At 35.8% G+C, this 12168-nt stretch overlaps 1 protein-coding gene across 36 annotated transcripts in view; it reads left to right on the top strand.

Annotated features, from left to right (window-relative positions):
• LOC106876215 (roundabout homolog 2) overlaps positions 1-12168 on the top strand; it is a 1018579-nt gene that overhangs the window by 306778 nt on the left and 699633 nt on the right. The window lies entirely within an intron of this gene.

The following is a 12168-nucleotide window of genomic DNA, read 5'->3' as shown; positions in this document are numbered from 1 at the left end:
GCTAAAATGCCCAGTAGTTAAAGACACACTTCATCACACATATTGTGGGTTTAAATATATTTGTTATTGTATGTAGTCTTGTACTGAAGTCATGTTTCTGTAATTATGGAATATATGTGTATGATATGCACACAGTATTTCCATACACGAGCTCATGCATACGCAAGCGTGAATTGTCCAACGCATAAAATTGAATTGCTACAAACTTAAATTTTCATACACATTACCATACACACAGAAACTTGAATAATATCATGCACGCACACACGTACCCGTAATCGTCCCTTATACATACAGATGTGCACAAACACAAAACTCAACCGTCCCATACAGACGACACACGAGCAAAACTTAATTCGTCCCAGACACATGCTTACGCGCACGCACACTCATTCGTATGCATACACATACGCGCGCACACACACACATTAATTCATCCAAGACACACACACACACACACATATCTGAATTTCGGCACTTGCATAAGTAAATCAGTTTCCAGAATTGCTACTCACGCACAAAAGCTTGCGCCTCATACATACTTACATACATATATACATACGCACACACGCATACCTGAATTGTCTTGCATACTTACATACTTCTGAATGTATAAATACGATTGAAGGTTTACACATGCACATACATGCAATGTTATACACAACTGAACTGTCGCACGCAAGCCAAAATTCCCACATACATGCAGATACACGTATAAATATAATTGTCGCGCACACGCTGCTGAATTGTCCTCTCCGTCACTCACTTTCACAAACACACGCACATATATGTGTGCGATATATACTCACATACATGTGTGTATGTGTTGCCCCCCTGGTACGTACACAGCCATCTGAATTGTCACAGCTGAATTGTCTCGCACACATACCGATGTATGTACGTTTATGCTATTTTATTGTACTTTCCTTCGAAGTAAATAAGTTATTATTTGACGATGTAGTTGTGTAAACAGTAGGGTGCCGGACTACAACATTTATTCTACGTTCTGGGAGGAGTTAGAATCCACCGGAGTAGATTTTTTCCTTTTCATCTCTCCGTGGTCGATAAAATCTACCAAGCGTGTAATACAGTTAAGTAGTGGTTTATGAAATGCCTTGCTGCATTTAGTTACATCTCTGTTTACTAAGATCTGAGTTCGTTCCCAGTCGGGTTAGGCTTTTCTTTTTAAGACTCCGTGGTCGATGAAACAAGTACCAAGCAAGTAATACAATAACAATAAATGGTTTCTTTTTATCTGTATGGTTCGTCATTCCGTCCATGCTTGGTTTCTTTGGGCGTTTTTTTTTTTTTTTAACATGCTAAATGAGAAATTGTTTGCTTAATCCTCTTTCTTTTCCTGAAGGAAACTGGCTACACTGTTCTGTGAGGGGGTTATGGGGACTACATGCATCTCACAGAACAGTATACCCGGTTTTGAGAAAGAGATGGTTAAGAAAAATCACCTTCTCCTATACAAGATTGGTTCTTTATTTGTCGATCCTGGAAAAATGAAAGACAAGTTAGCTTGGCAGAATTTGAATTCAAAATACAAAAAAGTTGGAACAGTTACCACAAAGACATTTCCCGGCGTTTTAACCCGCTCATTATAGCTAAGTTGCAGTCTCCACAATACCATTTTTTCTATTTAGTTACATCTTTTTACTGTTATTTGAATTCGAATTCCTTTAAGTTTGACTTCGCTTTTTAACTATCTCAGATCTGTAAAGAGTGCCAACCAAATACTGAGCTCGATTTAATCATTTTCAGCTTTGTACCAATGTTAGAAAGTGTTACTCTGATCTAGCGAACTTATAACCACAAAGACACTCCAGCTGTATCGTCCTGTCTTTTTTATTATGAGAAGGGGTGAAAAGAGTAAATCGTACTCAGGCCCGGGAATTTCCTGGGTTCTTAGAAAATATTTTTGCATACAGGCGCAGAAGTGGCTGTGTGGTAAATAGCTTTCTTACCAACCACATGGTTCCGGGTTCAAGTCTCACTGTGTGGCACCTTGGGCAAGTGTCGGGCCGACCAAGGCCTTGTAGGTGGATTTGGTAGACGGAAACTGAAAGAAGCCCGTCGTATATATATATAATGTGTGTGTGTGTGTTTGTGTGTCTGATTGTCCCCCCACCATCGCTTAACAATCGATGTTGATGTGTTTACGTCCCCGTAACTTAGCGGTTCAACAAAGAATAAGTCCTGGGAGTCGATTTGCTCGACTAAAGGTGGTGCTCCAGCATAGCCGCAGTCAAATGACAAACAAATAAAAGAATATTGAAGATTTGTATTTCATTCTGGTAAGGATGCACCGATTGAAACTTTGTACTTCGATAAAATCCCTACCGTGGTCCCTAGTTTTGACTATATTATTGTTTCTTTTCTATTTTGACTGCTGTTTCTCTCAGGTCAAATGACAATGTAGGTACACCAGCTCTTCGCCGTTCCTGGTCAAAGCAGGCGTATTTCAGTCGTGAACTTCTCGTCCTATAAGGATTATGTAGTATTGAATTATATAATGATTCTTTTAGAAAATGACGTCTGATTTGAGGAACATATTTCTATTTCAAATATCTCGAGACGATGCAAAGAACAGGATTAGATACTCATCCGTTGCCAAAATTTTGCCCGAATCCAAATTTGAAATGTTCTCTGCTGATGTTCCATAAAAAGTTTTATCCTTGAGACCAGAGGAGTGTTTCTTCACAAGTTTTATTTAACACTTGTGCGGATATTCAATGCATTAATAATGATCTAGGTAACTTAATGCATTGTAACATTCTAACATACGCAGCATATTTTTGATCGCATGCATATCTTTCAATATGTAAAACTAAAGATTCATCGTCATGACTTGTAGGTCGTCTCCTATACAAAAAGGTCCCACACTTTTGACTGAGAAAGTTCTTTGTTAGTTTGTGTTAGACTAAATCATTTTGAAGCGATGATAATTTCTGGACAAGCAGGATTCTCGATCTTTTCTCCTTCTGAAGTTTAAAAGCATCAAGATTCTCATTAATGTCATATCTACTCCTCCCCTCTTTCATTCAACTCCTGTTTAATATAAGGTTCAATAATTTTATAAAAGAAACAAAAAGGTCATTAATTTTTTTTTCTTTATCAAAGTTTGAAGTTACAATCGATTCAACCTCTCAATGAGTGTATGTGCATGTGCGTAATATGTGTGTGTATATGTATGTATGTATGTATGTATGTATGTATGTATGTATGTGTAATATATATAAGCACATGCATAAATACACAAATATATATTAATATATGCATATTTGTATATCTATGTATGCATATATTGTAAATGGATGTATACATGTATAAGTGTATATGTGTATATAGAGATGAATGTGTGTGTGTATGTATGTGCATATACATATATATATATATATATATATATATATATATATATAAAGGAGAGATAAATGTGTATATATGTCTATGTATACATATATGCATATGGAATTATGAGAGGAAATGCTTGGTGTTAAAAAAAGTGTTTACTATAGCTGCAGTGCACCGTTCACTATCTAAATATACACTTTTCACACAAAACTGAAAACTTGTAGAAGAAAGATGTAAAATGTATAGAAAGACAACCCTGTTGTATTTGGAATTCTTTTATTTGGAGATGAGTTTTTCTCTGGTCACAATATTTGAATGATATATATTTCAGTAAACTATGGAGCCACTTTCAATCATCCCCAAATAGTTCAGTTGTGAGATTGTTAGACTCACGATCTAGATTCAAATCTGGATTTTCAGCACGTTGATCAAGTTCTGTCAAAATCTCTGCAAATTGATAGTATGGTTTTCACTGCCAAATATATAAATATCTATGCACAACCATCATCTTAATAAGGTTATCCAAAAATTTCAATCCAATCTAAAGGAGTTTATCTTTTGTTAGTTTCTCTTCACTAATAATTTGTATAATATTAACTGTTTGATGGTTTTCAATGCAATACATTACATACAGGGAGTTCTATCATAACCTAAATATCTAGCTATCTGTCTGTAGACTCAAACACATACATGTATATACATACACATATATCTTCATATGTATGTATGTACACATAGATTTGTATATATTGTATGTATATAAATATGTGTGTATATTTATATTGTATATACATGTGTGTGTGTATGTGTGCATACGCATAAATAGCTAAGATATTTGGAACTCAGTGGTTTCGGTTTCAGTTTCAATATGTGGCATCTTGGTGAAGTTTCGCCAATTATTGCTCTGGGACGACCAATTTTTCTGTGAGTGAATTTGATTGACTGAAACTAAGCTGCCTTTCATTAGTTGACTACTGGTATTGGTTTGCTTACAGCTGCATAACATAGTAATTAACCAAAAACAGATTTGGGATATGTACCGAAGCTCCAAAATTACGCCCTGGAATTGATTTGATCAACTAAATCCTTCATTGCAGTGCCTTGAAACTTGTATAGCAATAAAAGGAACCAATAATACTCTGATGGATAGCTTCATGGATACTCGCTGATGGATAACGACATCGACAAGTCTAGAGGACCCTTTAGTTTTCACATGTCAAGGATAGCACAAACTCCCTAGTGTTGATGTCTCTCACACACACCCACACAAAATGTAATAGTACAGTCTATTAAATGTTTGGTGTTAGAAAGGGCATTAAAACCATGCCAGAATGAAAACAAGAAGTTTTAACAAGATCTGATTTGAATCAAGGCAACCTGTCTAATTCGTGCCAGCCAGGCTGGAAGGGGTATGATCATATTTATATTAATGTGTGTGTATTTGTGTACACGTGTAATACACATACACACACGCACGTGTAATACATACTTGCATACTGTATATTTTATACACATTCATATATGAATATATATATACTTGTGCTATATGAATGTATGCTCACATACTCAAAGATGTCTGTATATGTACATACTACATATATACATACACATATATGTTTGTAGTGTATATACACATAAGTATATATATATATATATAATATAATATATACACGTGTATGTTATAAATTTATAGTAGTATATTTTCATTTAATATGTAGTATCTATCTAGTGAGCTATGTATGTATACACTTGTATAGAAAGTATAAAAACATAATTACACACACACACACACACATACACAGACGCTGTCATAAGTATGAAAGTTTTAATTATGGGTGTATGCGTATGTATGCACGTGTATGTATGTGTATATAAATAAATATATATACATATATATATATACACACACACACGCATATGTTTAGGTATAAAAGTTTATACTGATACACACAATTTAGTTAATGTGTATGTGTATTTTTCTTTGTCTATCATATGGGTTAATTTCTCTCTCTCTGTCCCAATATGTGTGTGTGTGTATATATATACACGTTTGTGTGTGTGTGTATATGTACACAACTATACGGATGTATGTAACCCCAAACAACCGGTGTGCATATTCTTTACTTTCGCCTGTTTATATATATGTATATATATATATATATATATATATATATATATATATATATATATATATATATACACACACACACAACATATACATGTATGATCTGTGAGTGAATAGATAGATGTGTGTGTGTGTGTGTGTGTGTGTGTGTAGTTGAGGAAGCGTGCGCGCACACAGACATACACCAAAAAAAGACGGGAGGGCGTTTAGTTGGCAGAAATAGTGTGTAGAGTGCAAGGCTAAATGTTTTTCAGTCTTTAATTTCGTTCAACTCCCAAGTTTCTTATTTCAAATCTCATTGCTCTGGACTTCGCATTTATTATTCCATTTATCCTCCTGGGGTCAATAAAGTAAATAACAAGCAATCATATACTGGAGACGAATCAACCTTTTCCTTACAAATTCAGGTCGAAAACAAGCACACACACACACGCACGCACGCACGCACATACGCACGCGCACTATAGATGCGCGTGTCTTCATAGCCGTATATGTGATGTATGCTAGTTGAAAAGAGGATATCTGTCACACTCACTCTCTCTCACACACACACACACACACACACACACACACTTATCTGTATTCTACATACAACTTATGATAGGGGACATTCTCTTCAGCTGCCGACTGGAAATCAAACCAATTTCAGTTCCTGTATTGCATCCTCCACAGGCACCAAGAGGGAAATACTGGGGCTCTTTGTCCTCACTAGCATGATTCCCGCCACCCCTATAAATACAAACAAAATTACAATACGTGCACACATATAAGGCAAATACATGCTTTGTAGGTGACTCTTCATATTCACTTGATCTTTTAGAAATAAACAGCCAAATGTTTCTCTAAGAACCCACTTTTCTGTCTTAGAGTTGAAAATTCACATTGTATAATGAATGTACAGAAAGGGGACTCAAACTCCTACAATCGTGATTGTGCTTATTTAGGACTGGTCTAAGTTAAAAGAAAAAAAAACAAATGCTAAACACGGATGCCTGCAATCACACTTATTTTACTCACAAACACATTTTTTGACTACATGAAAAACAGTAATGGATACATTTGTACACATGTATTTGCACGTATACAAACATGCATTCACTGCCACATACAACACATTGTTTTATGTATATGCACATAACTCCCATAGACATAGATGTAAGTGCATTCGCAGAAACCATTCCTAGTTAGTATTAACATTTATATGTGTTAGCACACGTGTATGCCCTTCTTCACACACAATGCATATAGGAGCCAACGGGCGAATCCCCTACATACGTGCTTGTTCAGTGATGTACTGCAGGAGATACTTAGGTGTACCATGGATTTTTAGATTTAAAAAATTATAAATTTAAGGCTTTATGTAATCCGTACAAATGCTCACAGGCGTCTTGAGAAACGTGCTATTCATATTTTGCTATAAACAAGTATGTTTTATAAAATAAACTTATCAATTGTTTTCTACATTATTTTTGAGTCATTTTAGTCATCCATGCAACTTGTACTAGTAATATACCAAACATTTCCAGACTGAGAATCATTGCTATGGTTCTCAACAATTTTTTTTTTATACCCATGGACCCCTTTGACTACTATTTTATTCTGGTGGGTCCCCATAGCTTCTTGACATTTAAAAACTAGGTTTATAAATACTTCTTTCAAAATTCCTATTTTGTTTTTCACACATTAACTTGTGTAGGGTTGAACTATGTAAAACATTTGAAAAAAGCTGTTTCTTACGATAAATACATCTAAAGCAAAATTTATGATCATCAACTTACTACAAATAGCAATCAAATCTCCCTTAAATCACATCGTCTGAAATAAAGGATGGATACTTGGGTCAGTGTTTTCCCAGATGTATAAAAATATGCGATGGTCATGTTTGGAATACTTTCCATCATAGTCCTTGATGAATGCTGATCTAAGGCTAAATATTAGCAATAAACATAATATGTTACATCAACCCCAGTGGTTGACTGGTACTTATTTTATTGACCCCAAAATGATGAAAAGCGAAGTCAACTTTGGAATTCTATGAAGAATGTCTCACAATGGTTGAGAGAAGAAAACTGAAATGTTGTGGCCACATAAGATTGAATGTCCTTGGTAAAAATCATTTGTCAAGGAACTGTGGGAGGAAAGAAGGGGAGGTGGATAGGAAAAGATGGATAGACAACATCAAGGAACAACTTGAGTAAATTGCTTGCGGAGACCTTAGCTCTGACATACAAATTCCTAGTTGAATGACCCCCAAGAAAGTTAGTAATGTTTATGTGTGTGTGTATGTGAATAGAATATTTGAAGTTTTAAGAGATAAGCTGAACATTTTTTTTGTGAAGAGCAAGTAAAGATAAGAAAATGGGACCATTTCTTAAACATTTTATTATTATTTTTATTATTTGAAGAGAAGACTGATGCATCATCAATTTTTTAAGTTCTGTTTTGTCCTCTTTCACCTATTCTCCCAATCTGTTACCTTCCTCCTCTCCCTGCCACAGACGACTTGACTACAATGACAACAGTAGCAATTATGCTAAATCTGTTGATCAAAAACACACATACACACATACTAACTCTCCACTCTACAAAGAGACACACACACACACACAATTTTACACATTTACAGACACTAGCTTCCATTGGTTTCCACCTCCACCATACACACACTTAAGATATAATTATCAATATTAATAGAATCTTTATAAAAAAAAACATAAATGAATAAATGTCTTCCAAATCAGAGTTATCAGTCTGTCTCATCTAAGATTTCCATCATATGACTGTCAACTGTGGGTGAGTTTGAGGGCAATACTTTGTTAAAACGCTCTCTTTTCTCCCTCCTTCTCTTTGTGTGTGTGTGTGTGTGTGTGTGTGTGTGTGTGTGTGTGTGTGTGCATGCATGTGCTTGTGTATGTATATACATGCTTGTATCTCTGTTTGTGTGTGCACATATATGCATATATGTGTTGTGGCTACCCGTTTAACCTGACTAAAATAATCAATATACTTGATACAGATATTATCAAATTAATAACAGTTAATAATAATAAATGATTTCTAGCATAGGCACAAGGGTTCAAGTGTGGCCAATGGAAGGGAAGCTGTAGTTGATTAAATTGACCTTATAATTTAATGAATCTCCATGAAGACCATTAAGCAGTCCTTACTGACAAATTGAGGTTTGTAGCAAAAATAATATTGGTTGTGTAGTAAGCAACAAAATTCCTACGTTCTCTCAGTTTCCTGTAATTCAGACTGCTTCATGGTCCCAGCAGACAAAATGGAAAAAGCGTGGCCCCAGAGGATGGCAAGAGTGAGGCATTGGAACAGCTACCCTGACTCACGGGGCTCACCACGTGCCATCTGCCATCTCCACCCTGATAGTGGTGAGCAGAGATATGGTCCAGTGATCAAGTACACCAGAGGTCTCCACTACCATAGGCTTGACCATAAACCTGTCAGAGATTGACTAGTACTTCATTTTATTGATTACAGGATTACAGGAACATGAAAGGTAATGGCTTTGATGGAATTTGAACACAGACAGTAAAGGGTTGTAAGTAAAGGTTGCAAAGCCTTTTGGTTTAATTCTCATTGATTACTTTTATTGGTTCCAAGGTCTCAAGTCATTGGGGATGGTACAAGGAAGAAACAGAAGAGTAGTTGGAGATTTGCACTGAATAAAGTAATAAATGTCCACAAATGATAAAGAAAGAACAAAGATGAATAGCAATAACAAAGAGTTACAGATAACAAGAAGAGATACCCAAAATGGGGAACACATACACATCACAACTATATAACACATAAGGCTACTAATATTTTGCAAAGTAACTGACAGTTATAGCACAGCCTTCATCATCATCATTTAATGTTTGTTTTCCATGCTGGCATGGGTTAGACAGTTTGACCAGAGTTGATCACCTGGAGAGCTGCACCAGGCTCCAGGTGTCTGTTTAGGTCTGGTTTCTATGGCCAGATGCGCTTCCTAATGTCAACCAACCACTTTACAGAGTGTACTAGGTATCTTTTATCTGTCACTGGCACAGGTGCTTTCACGCGTGACTGGCATGGGTGCCTTTTATGTGTCACCAGCATGGGTGCCCTTCATGTGCCATCAGCACTGGCCACAACCATAATTTTGCTTGACTTGATGTGTCTTCTCAAGCATAGCAAATTGCTAAAAGTCTTGGTCACTTGTCATTGCTTCCGTGAGACTCCACAACCGAAGATCGTATTTCACCATGTTGTCCCACATCTTTCTGGGTCTACCTCTTCTACAGGTTCCCTCCATAATTAGAGATCAGCATGATAACACATAATCTGTGCAGTTAGACTGTGTGGTAAGAAGTTTATGATAATACACCAATTCACATAGCTAAAGTTGTTACTGAAGTGCATGAGGAACATTCTAGTGAAGTTCAACATCTTATCTAGCCACCACAGTCCCCAGATCTCAATATTATTGAACATTTACGGTGCATTTTAGAAAAACAAGTAAGGAGTCAATATCCTCCACCGTCATCACTACAAGAACTGGGGACTGTTTTAGTTGAAGAATGGACAAAAATTCCTTTGGAAAGAATTCAGACTTTGTACGAGTCTATACCTCGTAGAATTCAAGCTGTAATTACTGCCAAAGGCAGTCCTACCCCATATTAAAATATATTTGTTTAAAATTTTAAGGTGTTTCCATTATTTTGTCCCCCCCCTCCTGTATATATTTATGTGTATATGTCTTATGTCTTTGTGTCTGTGTTTGTCCCCACCACCACTTGACAACTGGTATTGGTGTGTTTATGTTCGCTGTAACTTAGCAGTTCAGCAAAATAGACCAATTGAATAAATCAGGTTTAAAAAGAAAATGAGTACTAGGATCAATTAGTTTTTACTAAAATTCCTGAAGGTGGTGCCCCAGCATGGTTGTAGCCTAATGACTGAAACAAGTAAAAGATAAAAGACCCTGCAACTCATGCTACACAGTTGCTACCTCACTCTAAAACACAGCACATACTTCATGCAATCGTAACCCAACACTAAAGCATGACCGTACTACTCATCAAAGACAAGAAACACTAAAATAACTCCAGAAATTTTTAAAAATCCAACTAATGTTGCTTTATATTTGTTTGGCCTAGGTACACTTTGAATGAGAAAAACCTAAGAATGAGTTTTCCACTGTACCCTTCCATTTTTGAGACAGTATGAATTACTTAAGGAAAATTTAGGCACTATTTCTTGTAAAGAGAGTGATCATGTAGGCTTCTCTTCTTAGCATGATATTGGTATTGTAACTGGAAGAGGTAAATACCACGCACATACACACACACTATTAGAGAGGGAGGAAGGGAGAGAGAGAGAGAAGAGTGAGAGATAGGAAGGAATAAATAACTTGAGATCTTCCATGTGATATTGACTGAGAATCATTTTACACCATGGCAACCAATGGTTAATGGCACGGCTTGGACATGTAGTCTCAAGCATAACAACGATAGACTTAAATGCTGCCCCTCTACCACCATTTATTATAGTTGTACACAATCCATTTAGTTATCCATAGTCTGTCATAACTCACCTGATCAACATGGGGTTTCTTCTAGCTATACTATGCTGTCAGTAATTATAGATGTTTGATGACACAACACCTTTACTAACTGCCCACTGCTGTAACTCCTTAGCAAATATAAACAGAACAACTTGTGTGTATAATAACATAGCCAGCAGTAATTATTAAATACCTCCACTGAAGGAAAAGAATTCTTTTAACCAATTAGACACACTCACTTAGAATGTTGCCTAAAACATATATTAAAAATATATATAATATATCATCTACAGATCAGTAAGTCCTTTTATTTAAACAGGACTTGTTGAAAACTCTACTGTATATTGCTTTACAAATTTCCTGTTATTTATGTTGCTTTACGTTTTCATTTTTTTATTTTCTAGTTAGTCAGTCTTTCTTCTGTCTGTCTGTCTCTTTCTCTCCTTCCCTCTCTCCTTTCTCTTTCTGTGTGTGAAATTGTTCATGTGTGCCTGTAAGATATCTTCTCTGAAAGCCATATACAAATAATAAAACAGAGAGACAGATAACTCATGTGACAAGGGTAAATTGAATGAGTAGTATAAAATATAGAGAGCTTACTTCAGTTAAATACCAGTACTCCCAAAAGGCTCCTGCTTATTAAACAGAGCTCTGTCTTCACACATGTAGACAGGTAATCTTTATTCCCACAAATCTTGATGAAAATATAATGGCACATTTTATTTCTCAAATGAATTTCCTATTATTTGTTAGAAATTACCATATCCTCATAGAAAACCAAGAGTTAATGAACTGCAAAAATCTCACAAAACAGCGATTCATTCAATAGTCTATCAAATTTGAAAGATCATGTCTGAAACTTTGTAACACAACAGCCTTTAGAGTTTGAGTCCAATCAAATATCTCCCAAACAGTTTCTATTCTTGAAATAGTTATCAACACATTATGTATACCTTGCCCTAATTATCTTCTTCAGTAACTCACTCGTGTACAGAAAACAAGATCTAAGAGACCACTGGGAGCTATAAACTTATTTATCATTACCAAAATGATGGATCTCTCTCAAAACCATTTAACCACTTGCTGATGTTAACAGCATTGGGTCTCATCTGAAATGTAATCATATTATAACTGTAGCTAA

Source organism: Octopus bimaculoides, chromosome 5 (assembly GCF_046866305.1).
Source record: "Octopus bimaculoides isolate indiv1 chromosome 5, ASM4686630v1, whole genome shotgun sequence".
Lineage (NCBI taxonomy): Eukaryota > Metazoa > Mollusca > Cephalopoda > Octopoda > Octopodidae > Octopus > Octopus bimaculoides.
The sequence above is the reverse complement of the archived record's forward strand: the minus strand, read 5'-3'. Positions and strand labels throughout refer to the sequence as shown.